We start from the raw sequence: 14274 nt of genomic DNA on the forward strand, positions 1-14274 counted from the left end.
TTTGTTGTGCGTTTCTTTTTTATTAGTGATTGGTAGTAAGTCATGGACATGTTTAAAATATTATTTAACCAGAAGTATGTGGAAATTAATTATTTGGAATTAATTTTACTTTGGGAGTTTGTGTTAAGTGAGTAGTAAATGAATGTACTTTATGTGCCTTGAGCATAATATGAGCTAGCTGTCATAATAAATGCAATGGCTGAAGTAGAAATACCTTTGAATAGAATTCAAACATTTACATACTTCTGTGTATTAGTAAGCAAAGAAGTAATCTGCACACATGCAAACAATTTACATATTATGTGGCAGCCTTGTTTTTTTCTTGCACACATTTCACTGATAGGTTACTTAAATGGACAACAAAGCTAATAATAATTGTGCTTGACCTGATTTTTATAATTTCTGGTTTTATGCTGCTGCTGCTGCTGCTGCTGCTACTCCAATGGTTTCAAATGAAATTAATTAAATTCAAATTACTTTCAAATTCAAATTTCCTGATAATTTACTTACCCCCATGTCATCCAAGATGTTCATGTCTTTCTTTCTTCAGTCGAAAAGAAGTTAAGGTTTTTGATGAAAACATTCCAGTATTTTTCTCCATATAGTGGACTTCAATGGAGCCCAAACAGTTGAAGGTCAAAATTACAGTTTACAGCGATCCCAGACGAGAAATAAGGGTCTTATCTAGAGAAACCATCACTCATTTTCTAAAAAATATATATAAATAGCCTGCAATAACCTCTAAAAAACAAAGCTTAGCGTGTTATATGACCCGCTACCCACCTGCAGACGTTGCCGTAAACCGCTCCGCTGTTCTATCGTTCTCATTATGTAGGTCCAAATGGTGCTGAAACGTCGTTGGCGTTGTACGCGCTTACGTAAAGAAACACGTGACATAACTGTAAAACCAAGAACAGCTTTTAGCGGGCGATTTCTTCGGTGTGCAGTAAACATTGAATGTGCGTACGTACACCGTTTAGTATTATTACATGTGTATGGATGTAAACACACTCCTGTTCACTTCATACCCTTGAGCCTAGAACGGTTTCAAAGGTAGGTGAAGAGAGTTTTACTTTATTTTATTTTTTGTAGCCTACATATAAAATATCAATTTCTTCTCTCCCCACTAAATTGTCATATACAATATGCTAGTGCAAGTATATAACAATTAGTTCAAACTTTAACCTGTGGAGGGCAGTAATACATTTAGCAGTGTCTACACTGCCAGAATTCTAATAGAGAAGAAGAGAGCTAGTTCAAGATGAGCATTTATGGTTAAAACGTATATTTTATTTATTTATTTATTTATTTTTAGAAATTGAGCAAAGGTTTCTCTAGATAAGCCCCTTATTCCTCGTCTGGGATCGTGTAGAACGTTTTGAAGCTGCACTGAAGTAATTTTGACCTTCAACCATTTGGACTCCATTAAAGTCCAGTATATGGAGATGAAAATCCTGAAATGTTTTCATCAAAAACTTTAATTTCTTTTCGATTGAAATAAGAAAGACATGAACATCTTGGATGACATGGGGGTGAGTAAATTATCATGAAATTTTAATTTGAAAGTGAACTAATCCTTTAATGAATGAATGATCCTGCTCTGTCACCATGCACCATTAGCATTAGCTAAATACTAAATAACAAAGAGAGAGAGAGGTGGGGAGAGAAGAAATTGATATTTTATATGTAGGCTACAAAAAATAAAATAAAGTAAAACTCTCTTCACCTACCTTTGAAACCGTTCTAGGCTCAAGGGTATGAAGTGAACAGGATTGTGTTTACATCCATACACATGTAATAATACTAAACGGTGTACGTACGCACATTCAATGTTTACTGCACACCGAAGAAATCGCCCGCTAAAAGCTGTTCGTGGTTTTACAGTTATGTCACGTGTTTCTTTACGTAAGCGCGTACAACGCCAACGACGTTTCAGCACCATTTGGACCTACATAATGAGAACGATAGAACAGCGGAGCGGTTTACGGCAACGTCTGCAGGTGGGTAGCGGGTCATATAACACGCTAAGCTTTGTTTTTTAGAGGTTATTGCAGGCTATTTATATATATTTTTGAAAGAGATAAATAGTTACGCTCGATATGTGGGCGGTATGAATGAAAGTAGTTCAGTCAGTTATGCCTTTGTGTTTATACTGCAAGCCGTACTCGCTGAGTCAGCCTGGATATATTTTTTTTGGGTGATTTGAGCTTAAGTGATTTTTAATATAATTATTAAAAGATTTATGATTATTTTAAGATAGGAGCTGTACTTGTAACATCAAGGGTGTTATGGCTCCCCTGACTGAACTGACTTGCCTTAAAGTCCCCATGAAAACAAAATTGAAGTTTTTTTGGCTTTTAGTATTAAATGTTTGTAAGGTGCAATATGTAATATTTTTGCAGTAAAATATCCAAAAGCCACTAGGCCAGTGTTATATATTTTGTTCACTTGAGTACTTACAGTATCCCAAATGTTTCCAACTATTTGTAAATCGTGAGAAAATTGCAATTTTAACCAAGGCTCCAAGTCGCCTGTCAAGTGCGTCATACCCGCGTTACCCTCGGTTTCCGGTTTTATTTTGTAGAAACCATGGAAACACCAAAGACACTTTAAAATATTACACGTTTTAATAGACAGGGGAACATCTGTTTTGATATATTTATAGACAGAAAACGAATTGTTGTTATATAGCTCAACGCGTTTAGTCTTAATGTTTAAATCTAATTTTCTTGATTTTTTGCGAGTACCATGCATCAGAGAAAAACATTTTTTTGTCAAATAGCTAACATAGCATAATCAGATGCAGCTTTATTTTTATTAACGGTAATACATAATTTTCTCCATCATACGATACGTTTTAAACTTAATTGCATGCCATTTATCAACACAAGCCATCCAGCATTTAACATGATATTCTAAAATCGATCTATCTTACTGCAATGTGCATCACTGTCTCACAGCAGCCGCCGCCGAACGAACCCACAGAGTAACGTTACAACATTTTCAACACACTCAGATGTATCTAATGATAAACAGAGCTGCGTTACCTCATACTCATGACCGGAAAAGCAGAAGTGGCGCCGGCGACTGGCATAATAAAAGTTCCGCTGCTCGTGAGGCGTGTGTTGCGCAATTGCTCCAGCGGCCTCGTTCAGCTCCCACAGCACTCGTTCCTGCTCTGGTTCATACTACAGTAACGTTAATAATCTCATCCACGAACATGAGTTCTTCCCGACTCCAATCCCTTTTCTTTTGCACCGTCCGTTGAGGTGTCCTAAGATTCTGCTCTAAAACTTGGCGTCATCAAGCTATGCCTTTGTTTTGAATAGGCTTCTAGCGACCTCTAGCGGACAAGATTATTACATATTGCACCTTTAATATGTTAGCCGTACTGTTAAAAGCGAGTGTGCTGACTAAATTAGTATTTAGAAGATATAACCATTCAAAACTTAGTCTCTCACTTCCACCATATAGATCAAGTATTTTGATGACATCACTTTGCACTTTGGCCCCGGTATACTTCAAATGAAATCGAAGAACGAACTGATGTGACGTCATTTAGAACAAAATCAGGCCAAAACGATGTTCGTTTTGTGTTCTTTCTGGAAGTTCGAAACGGCTTGCCAAAGCGAACTTTCAGGAAAAGTTCGCTCCAGCTGCAAAACACCTTCATACTACCATTGGTCCGTGACGATAACGTCATAGGAGGCGTGCGCCGAGGCTCCGCCTTCACTCGCGTGGGACGGGTCTCTTTGACTCATTTTGTGTGTTTGAGCTTGTTGAGGTAAGATCTCCGCAGATGAAAACATAAACACACTGGATAGCCGCTTTATAGTACAAAATGAAGTTGTGCTTCTGATGAAATGAGACACTAACACTGTTTTTCATGTTTGATACTGTAAAGCTGCTTGATTTTAAGCAATCTATTGAATAAAATGCTATATGAAGATGTGACTGGAGTGCTACTTTGCAGAGCTCATGCTAACATTCCCACGCTGTTATGATCAGATGCTTTTCTTATGCTTTCTATAATAAATGCTTGCTGTTTTCTCATTTTTGTTGTGTTTATTTTGTTACTGAGAAGAAAGTGCACGGCACATATTTACATATTCATCTAACTGTCACTCTCAGAAGTGTGGGCGGTGTCAGATGTTCGTTTACAGTATATCGCTGGTCACGCATTTCAAACGTCGTTTTACCCCTAAACAAAGAACGAAAAAGAACTTTGTTTGAAGTATATTGGGGCCTTCAAGCTTCTCATCAGTTGTCCAATCAAATGCTCTCTAGAATCTAAAGCGCCCCGCCCCCTACATTATAAATAGATGCTAAAGCTAAAATTGGTCACTTGTTAACTCAATCATTTACTATTTTCTACATGGTGAAAGGCACATAGTGCACAATATATGGGAAAGCGAACAATTCAGACAGTGTAAATATGCTTCCATTGGGGCGAATGATGTCTGGTTTCATGTTAGTGTCACACAAATCGCTGCCGAGTGCACACACTGCTCCGGTCCAGAGACATGATAGCACAGAGCGGATCATATGCGCGAGTCAGCATAAACCAGAAAACGGAGCCGTTTGAATGTTATATTAAAGCAATTAGGAGGCGAAACGGTTAGAGATGAGGAGGAAACTGCGGCTTTACTGAGCTCAATGGCTCTGGCCGAGCTGTGATATAAAGGAAATGCTATTGGCTATTTGAAAAAGGGGGAGGGGCTGTTTTTATATGTCCCGCCCTCTCTTCCTATTTCAGTGGAAACACACTGAATAATGTGGTGCACTTCAAGGCACTTCATTGGGCCTTTAAAGGGACTTGGGCTTTATCCACAGCCATGTTTGCAAAAGCACACTACTCTTGCTGCACTATATATTGTGTATAGTACTATTTAGACAGTGCACACTATACAGATGTATCCAGAAAATACTACCAGTGTATCAGTTTTCATAGTTCAGTAGTCAGTGCACTAATCAAGTACAGTAGTCGTCCGTTCTGTCGCATTCCTCTCACTGGAAATATTGTCACGTTTTCTTCAGTCTCTCAAGAAATACCAGTGATGTTTTGCACAAGCTTGTGGAAATCAGAGTCCCATTGTTCAATTGATCAAGGTCTGGCTAGTACCTGATTTTGTTCACAGTATGCTGATTCATGCAGGGAGCTAGAGAGTGGAATGAGACAAAAATGTACAGCATACAACAGAGCTTACTGCATGGATTATTGTATCCCACAATGCAGTGCAATTGACCTGACCTTCCATATCCCATGTAATTAATGAACTGAACAAAACGTCACCAATTATTTTTAACATGCTGTACTTGACTCATCCATGTGATTGGACTGTAAAATGGTTAGACAGTTAAAAGTGAAATATAACTTTTTATTTCCAAGAGGATTAGTGGCACTCACTGCATTACACATGCAATGTGATATACATTTTTGATTTCCAGTAAGTGTTCCTTGATTTAAAGTTTTACTTGAGAATACTTGTATACTTGAATACTTCAAGTTTTACTTGATAATAACATTAGATTTTGTCTTGTTTTCAGAGAATTCTAACATCATTTTGTTTTTTTTTATGCTTAAAAGAAGAAATAACTACTTGCCAATGCGGTGAGAAACAAATGATCTTGTTTTCCCTTTGAATTAAATAGGTTTTTCTTACTCCACTGGCAAGTAGTTTTTCTGGTTTCTATTTCTATAACAGTTCACCAATTTCAGCTCGCAAGTGAAGTCCTACAGCTCTGGATAAGGCTGTAGTTCTGTAGCTTTTTTTATCTATGAATTAGGAAGAACACACAGATTTTCTTGGGTGGCTATCTTAATTTTAAAGTTGCAAGCACATACTCCTTTCCTTTCCTTTTGCTCTGGCATGAAATGTAAGGAATAGGACGATGCGCACGCACAGACATTCTTCTCTAATTTGTCAAACTTCTATTCCAATATTTCCTATGGCAACAGGATATGTTGACCCTGAGCTTGTATTTATGTAATATCATATCAAATTTCACATGGTTTTGATACAGAGGGTTTGTAATGAAACAAGTAAGAGAAAACAGGGAAACAAAAGTAGGGAGCCATCATGGTGCCTGTGGATAGACATAGTTTAAAGTTACTTGTAGTGTTTTCAGGGCTCCAGACTGCAACTAAATGGTCGCATTTTGCAAAGTTTTTTTCTGCCAGTGCGACTAAATTTGCATATTGCATACCTAGAGGTTGCACTTGTGCGACCACCACATTGCACAACTGATAAGAGCTGCCATTTCTGTTTCATATGAGAAACATCAAACGGCAGCTAACTAATTGCGTTACTTATGCATTTTTATGGAAACGTTACGTTATTTTTGCTTTATTTTTTCTCATCTGGGTTGGGCTGTTTGTTTGTTTTTATAACAGCAAAAAAAAAAAGAAGTTATATTTTTTTAAAAATGAAAAGCCCCTTTCACACCAAAAGTGAAATAAATAAGCCTCGGGCTGAAGGAAATGCAAATTCACACCTGTACAGTAGAGGGCGCAGCTCAAACAAACAAGTCTTTCAGCTGTGCTGCAATTCAGGAATACAGAAGAATAGGACTCAGGAGACGAAGTAAATAAGTAAACGTAAGCTCACATTTATGCCCACACTTGCGGTCTTGGCCACTTGAGAGCTTGTGCATGCGACAGGAAGTAAGTGCGCAAGACTGTCCCGTGTCTTAAAAATGCCAAAGTGCAGTGCCCGTAATGCACACTAAACCCACACTATCTCTAATACCGCTTCGGATCAGTATTCTAAGCTAAGCGTATCACATCATGCATTATGTTCGGGAACTCACCTGCCCCAAAATCGTGAGATGTCAATGAAAACGTTAAATTCAAAGTTAAATTAATTAGATATTGCATATAATTTGGTAGTAAAACGTAAAGTGTTATACATTTAATTGGTGCAAAGATGAGTAGGCTATGTGTAATGTGTAACTTAATTAGAAGCACCACATTTTTAATATTGTGTCAGACATTTAGAAGTTTATTTTAAAATGCAAAGTATTAAAAATAATAATAATAAAAAAAAAAAACCTGTAGTTACAACAAAACTTACAACAAAACACTTTGCAACACTATAAGTGTGTCCCATCGGGTAATCAAAAGTTCTATACACACTTGCAATCTTCATGCCTACTTGAACACTTGGACCAAATACAGGAAATACGTCACGTAAGTAGACAAGCGGTCAAGTGCAAAGACTGCAAGTGTGGGTATTTGGACAGGGCATTAGTCTAGAACAGTGGTTCTCAAACCTGTCCTGGGGACCCCCCACCGCTGCACATTTTGTATGTTTCTCTCATCAGACATACCCAATTCAACTCTTGCCGTCTCTCCTGATTAGCTGATGACTTGAATCAGGTGTGTTAGATGAAGAAGACATGCAAAATGTGCAGTGGTGGGGTTCCCCAGGACAGGTTTGAGAACCACTGGTCTAGAATTACGTCATGAATTACACACATCGCCTCTGCACTTTCTCTCAATATACAGGACAGGAGAGCTGTCACTCAGTAAATGGGAAAACAAAGTAACTTGTGTAACTTATTTGAAAAAAAAAAAAAAACTATACGATATTTTGTTGTAAATTTCAAAGTAATGCGTTACTTTTCTAGTTACTTGCAAAAAGTAATCTGATTACGTATACGTTACTTGTAATGTGTTACTCTGACAATGCTTACTACATACCGCTGGGAGATCCAGTGATAAAGCATTTGAATTTGCCAAAAAATAATAACATCCCTGTGAGATCTAATGGGAAGCATTCAAATTCTGCACAGAATTTTCTGCTTTAGACTGCAAATATCAGATAATATAGTGCTGGAAATCAGGAGAAACACTGTGCCACAAACAAGTTAAGGCTCCCCAGTCCACAAATCACCATGGATTTAATGTAGTAACACTTACTCAAACTATGGTATTGTGGCAGAAATATTCGAATGCTCTTATATTATTAATTTCAGGGTTCATGCAAACTTTTAAGAGTGAAATTCGAGCACTTTTCAAGTTGCTCCACACTTTTTCCGGCACTTAAAAGCTCTAAATATTATCCAATTTTAATATTATTTTTAATGTGATGATTTGTAAAACTAAAAGTATAAAGATGAACTTCTAGGAAAACAAACATGAAATTACCACTAGATGTAGCGGTTATTGAGTCCCTAATATTTGGAAAAGTAGGAAAAGTCTCATGAAAAACAAAAACTTCTTCAAATTGTGACTGAATTACACAGAAAGCAAGTAAAGAGTGCTCCTTTTATAATCACTGAAAGTAAAATAGTATAGGATTTTAATATTGACCAATGGTTATCGGTTCTCTGCCATAATATAATCTTCAGTATTAGACGAAAAAATTTAATATCTGTTAAACCCTAAGTAATTTCTATGGGGAACTTCCATATTGGTCTGGCTGTTTTTAGCTCCTGTAGATGATGCATGTTCAGATGTGAGATTACCTTATGTTGTCACTGAATTGCTTTTATGTATTGCAGTCTTCTTTTTAGCATCAGTTGGTTAGCAATTATTATTTATTTATTTATTGCTTCATTTGATGTGCAAAAACTTTCTGAAGTGTTTTTCTTTTGAAATAAAAAGGGCCATATTTCTCATAGTTTTCACTATGGAACTGAATGGATAACAATAGTAACTGGGATTTTTTTGCTTCACAATAAGGCTCGTAAATCTTTTAGAGAAAGCACAATGTTAGATGGGACCATCTATGTATACCTAAGAATATCTTCCTAAACACATTAAGAAAGTATAGAGGCTATTCTTAATGTATATGTGCTCCCGCTGACGGACTGCAGCATCTGCCAGGAATAGGGTGGAAGTCCTGGTGGAAACCAAGCCCTCTAAACTGCAGGAGTTTTTTCATCTTTTGGATTCCAGCCACTGGGATCTCTCTTTTTGCTCCCAGCTAGCTTCACCTTTTTGACATAGCTCTATTTGATGAATAATTCGTGGTGATAATAATAATTTTAGTTTAAAATGTAATTGATCAGAAAATAAATGTTTCTGACTGGCACATAAAAAATGTAAGCATTGGTGTTGATTATATTTGTGAATGTTGTAATGTACAGCTAGCTTCTGATGTGTTACTGGGCATTAAAAAGTAGATTATCAGTCAATATCTCTTGAGTACCTGCTTTTGTGTGAAGAAATAAAAAAGATTCCCAATAGAAAGGGAGGCTTTTCATCATTTCCTTAAGTTTGCCGTAGTAGGAAAAAAAATGGATCTGGAATAGAACTTACTTCAAAACATCTTTGGAAAACCATTTATGTGTTCCTTTTGTTATCTTCATCAGTCATTTTTTTGTCCAATGCCAGAGTGCACCATAAGCTCCTTCCCCTGAGAGCATGCGTAAAATAACCACATTTTAACTGTGGTGTGTATAATAGACGCCTGTGTCAGCTCTCTGCTGCTGAAGCGCCCCACGGTAGATGGAAAATTAGACATATATTGCTGCGCAATAAATCTTACTGTAATTCACAAAGCTTGCATTACAAATCTTTGGCCCCGAAGGCAGCCTTGGCATTGCGCATTTGCCCTTGTGCTTCTCTGGGCACATGCAGATGTGGCGATTATTGATGTTCTAGTTTGGAAGAAGACATGAGCATTGTTATTTCCTATGAGCTGGTTTTTAATCCCTCTAATACGGCATACTTCTCTGCACGAGCCTCTGGTAGGACGAATGGGGGGAGGCTAGGTGGGGGTGTTGGTAAGTATGGAGAATGATGTTGCAGCCTTTAAATGGCCTGTTTGGATGAACTGTCAGAGTGTTAGTACAAACATGTAGGTGTTTGGGCTGCAAATAATAATTAATACTGTATTGCTGTGCGGAGGCGACAGCCCTGTTATTTCATGGCCCTGATGACTAAACATTGGAGGGAGTCGTCTGGAACAATATTTTACTGTTCTGGAAGTGGCAGCTCCTCCTGAGCTCCATGCTATTGCCACTGAGTCCAGTGAATCAGTCAGGGAGGGCTGTTTCCCCAAGCCCAGCTGCTATTTATCTGATTTTCTCATTAGACTTGACTCATGACTTCATTGTACAGCTTTTGGCTGAAACTCCGCAGGGCTGAAGAGTTGCACTTTCGAGCTGTTTATGTGTACAGTTCAAGGAGGCATTGCAGGTAACTTTTGTCTATGTATGGCTTTTGTTTACCTTGCGGCCCAGACTGCCATTCAGCAGATGTTCGAGCCCTGAAATGCCTTCCTCTTTTTTTTAGATTTAAAGCGGTTCGGTTTGTTTTATACATACTTTGCAGCATGCCGGGCTGCACGTCGTGTCGCTATTCAATTCTGGAGTGTGCTGAATTGCAGGGGGAGTAATTCTCACAGAGAAGGCTCATATTTATGTAGTATAACACAAAGTGCAGATTCTACAGATTTCAAAGAGCATCTGAAAAGATGCGAGGAGAGAGACTCGGGTGAAATTGTCTTCAAAGTAGTTACCTTTTCAAAAGCGTCTGTCATGTAGAGGGTAAAGTGTGATTATAGCCTCAGAAGTTTGGGCTGATAGCAGACATGCATACATATGCGTACATGCGATGGCTCAGACCCAGGGCCATTTTTAATCCTTGGAGGTGAAGGACTTAAGGAATCTTGCTAATTTCACAGATGGTTTAAAATGGATTAGTGTGGAGTACCAGCATCCCGAGATGTGCGGACCCACCAGGCTTTCTGTTCCTCTGCCAAAACTCCTCTCCCATACTCAGAAGTGCCTTCCAAAAAGTCCTGCAAGGTTAAAGTCAAACTTCAGCATTTCTAAAGCAGCGCCTAATTTGTGATGCTTCACCTCTGCCGTCAAGCCCCCCTGTGTGCGATAGTGATCATCTGCATCTGATTGATAAGGACAGCTGTTATTCGCTTTGCTAAATACCGAGACCTGCCATTATACTTGCAATTAGTTTTTGGTCTCCCATTGGCCGCGCTTGACCAGATGTTGCATGAACCTCATTTTCATTTACACCCCGATCCAGGAAAAATTGCATCCATCCAGTCCCAGTGGGAATCAAATGATTGTTATACCCAGGCACCTTGATATATTATTCACACCGGCTACAGAGAGTTCCTTTGCTTTGAGAATGAGATCTTTCATTTTCCATCCAAACAATAACTGTGAGCACAAAGGCTTCCTCTCAGCGTGACGCCTAATGCACAAAACAGTTGGCGCAGAGGGCCATCTTTAATTGTTTAACTTCTCTCTTGCCCCATCAATCGCCTGCTTCAGCGTGCGTGGAAGCCAAGTTGCTGGGGGGGGGGGGGGGGGGGGGGGGGGGAGGGAATGAGAATGAAAAGAACATTGAAGGAAACGGTGTGGAGTGCAGTGGAGGCCAAGCCCGCTGACAGAGCCATCGCAGACCCATGGAGTCCAGACACAACTCTGGACGAGCTCAAAGAACTCAGCTTGGAGTTAATGTGGGAACACAATAGGCCCGGGTGAAAAACTCAACATGTTTTTGTTGAACTTGTCATTCGGCGGTGCATAGTTGTAAAGAAAGCCTAGGAACCATCTGAATGTTTTTGTGCTCTTCTAATGCACCATATTTGGGTCAGCTTTCACAAGGCTTTTGTTCGAGCTCTCCTAACAATGGCAGAGACGTTTTCCGAGTGACATACACACTCACCCTGTCCAAACGCTCTTGGACCCACCCCATCTGCAGTAAGTCTCCAAAAAGCTGACCTCATGGCACGACGGGATGCCATAAATCAGATCCTTTCATCAGATATCTGAGAGGTCTTAACACCAAATACCGTCTTTAAGATGGTAGAAATGTGTGTGAAATGGATGGTAGGATTGTTGGGAGGGACTTTTGGAAATGGGCGTTACTTTGGGCAAGTGCCACATGCAGGATTAAAGCTAGTAGAGCTTTGTTGACATCTGAATTTAAGTTTACATTTTTCTCTGTTGGATTAGACGGGTCCTGTAGCACCCAGCACACTTTGTCGAGCTTGTCGATGATTGATTGACTGCGTATAAGCGAGTTCACGCTTACCATAAATGTATTTGTTATGCTTTATTTTCCCCTTCACTCGTCTTTGAAAGCATGTTTGTGTGTTCGCTTTAGGATTCAGTCACATGTTTAGAATTTCTAACCATGGTTGTTGGGCACATCCGTTTGCTAAATGAACTTTTGAAGAATCTGTATAGGGCAATATTTCACAAAATGTAATTTTACATACTGTTTCACATCATTGCATTCCCTCAGTGTATTTATCTCTGAAAGCATTTGACTGCATTTCTTTTGGGAAGAATGAATATGTAATGGAAATTTAAAAGCATCTTCACTCCCTCTGCTTTTTGAAGAATTTAGAAAAATAAAGGTTCCTATGAAGGCATGTGTTATTATCTCAAAACCATCACTCAGCTCTCTCATGCATATGTCAATTACTCAACCCCACCTTTATGAATATGTAAATCTGCTCAGAATGCCTCATTAATTAGTAATTCATGCATTTTTCACAACCCCAGTACATTTCCAATGGAGGATGATGAATTATCATTTATTACATCTAAGATATCTGTTTCTTTTAGTAAATCACTCGTTTTGAAAATCTCGTCCTGTAGGAAGTGCTCTGCTGTTATCTCGACACACTGACTGTGAGTGTTGTGTTAGCATTTCTATAGTTGCCAGTTGTGTCTGTGTTGTTCTCTGATGTGCCGTTTTGTGTTCAGGGATCATAGCACCGGTTGTAGTGTGTACAACATGAAACTATTGAATACAAATAGACCCGGACTTACTGGTCATATAAAGCCAGAAGTGGCATGGATCAACACAACAGTAAAAATGTATCCTGCTAGTCCAGTCAAACCATGCCAATTAATAAAATAAAAAAAATAAAAAAATAAATGTATTTATTTTGAGAGTGTTTCAGGCATCAGTAACAATGTATTGTAACTACAAACCATCAGTAATATCTCAGTAATATCTCACAATATGGTGAAACTTCAAGCCACCAGTAATATGTCAGTGTTTTCCAGCAAAATTTTTTTGTGAATTTTCTTTAGTTGCTTTAGCTATATATAATTTCCAAATAATTTCAAACTTTCTTTTTGTAAAGTATGAAAATATAAAAATTATAAAACAAAAAAATTCTGGCCCCGACACACACACACACACACACACACACACACAATAAAATTATATATATATTTTTTTCACATATTTTGTATGTGAAAAATATATTTAAAATACAGTCGTTAAAAAGAAACACACTATAAGTATGATTACTATGATTTTTACCCGCAGTAGCTGGATATTATGTAGCTATAATATAACTCCATGAGAACACAAATTTGATGAAAAACTAATGCTCAAATAACTAATAATCTTTTTATCCCACTCTTACTGATTCTAAAACAGTCACAAACACTGGTTTTATGTGACGTATTTTGGAAATGAATATCGTGAGAAACAAAAACCTCACAACATCTGCAATTGTAAGATTTATTGAGACCCTGTTTGGACAGGTAACAATTACAGTTTTCCAGAAACTCATCAGGCCATCCTTATTATTGAACCCTGAGTTGTCAACCTGTGTTTCTAAACCAGTAAACATCACTACAGTTCTTAGAATCTGCAACACACATTATCTTGTTTCCTGTATTCCTTTTTAATCCTTCTGTGCCGTAATATATGGGTTAGACAGGCCCACTTGATCTTATTTGTCTTTGATAATCACTTGAATTAAACAGACTTTTTTGCTTTTGGGACTGGGATACTTGCACAAGGATAAACGAAGACATGGTTTTGTTGACCTTTGTTTACTGTAGGTCCCTCTGTGTGCTTAGGAGGTAGATGATTTATATTTAGTTAGTATATTTAGTTGTTGGGTTTTTTTTTTCTTAAGGAGGCCTCCCCTATCCCAACTCTGAAATCGTATGCATTTTTTGAGACTGTAGTACAAGGTACTTCAACCACAGAGGATCTAGTGTGTTGGCCAAAGCACATTGCAGAACCATGAATTTAACATGAAAGTAGAAGCAGAAGAAAAGCAAGAGGGTATGGCGCATTTCTTGGGATTACAGTTCTTCTAGATGCAGCCGCTTTGTTACCATCTCCCTGGGGGGTTAGAAATATATTTATGTAAATGCCAGGGTGACACTTGAATGTAAACATGAGTGTGACTGGGGGAGGGTGCCCTGGGACCCTCCAGAGCATTTAATTTGAGATTACGGTGAAAAGAAACAAATACATGTGTTATTATGATGATCATGTCACGCCACTGTACAAACAACAGATTTTTTTTGTCTCTT

General features: G+C 38.2%; 1 protein-coding gene across 4 annotated transcripts in view; it reads left to right on the forward strand.

Moving 5' to 3' along the window:
* Window positions 1-1894: 1894 nt before the first annotated feature.
* Window positions 1895-14274, forward strand: part of LOC125264640 (vitamin D 25-hydroxylase) — a 204837-nt gene continuing 192457 nt past the window's right edge. For 2 of the 4 annotated variants that reach the window (XM_048184171.1, XM_048184172.1), the window contains exon 1: window positions 1895-2000. The gene's annotated coding sequence lies outside the window, so the exon portion shown is untranslated. The remainder of the gene's footprint in view (window positions 2001-14274) is intronic. The other 2 variants (XM_048184176.1, XM_048184174.1) reach the window with 2 other exon arrangements.

Source organism: Megalobrama amblycephala, linkage group LG3 (genome assembly GCF_018812025.1).
Source record: "Megalobrama amblycephala isolate DHTTF-2021 linkage group LG3, ASM1881202v1, whole genome shotgun sequence".
Taxonomy (NCBI): domain Eukaryota; kingdom Metazoa; phylum Chordata; class Actinopteri; order Cypriniformes; family Xenocyprididae; genus Megalobrama; species Megalobrama amblycephala.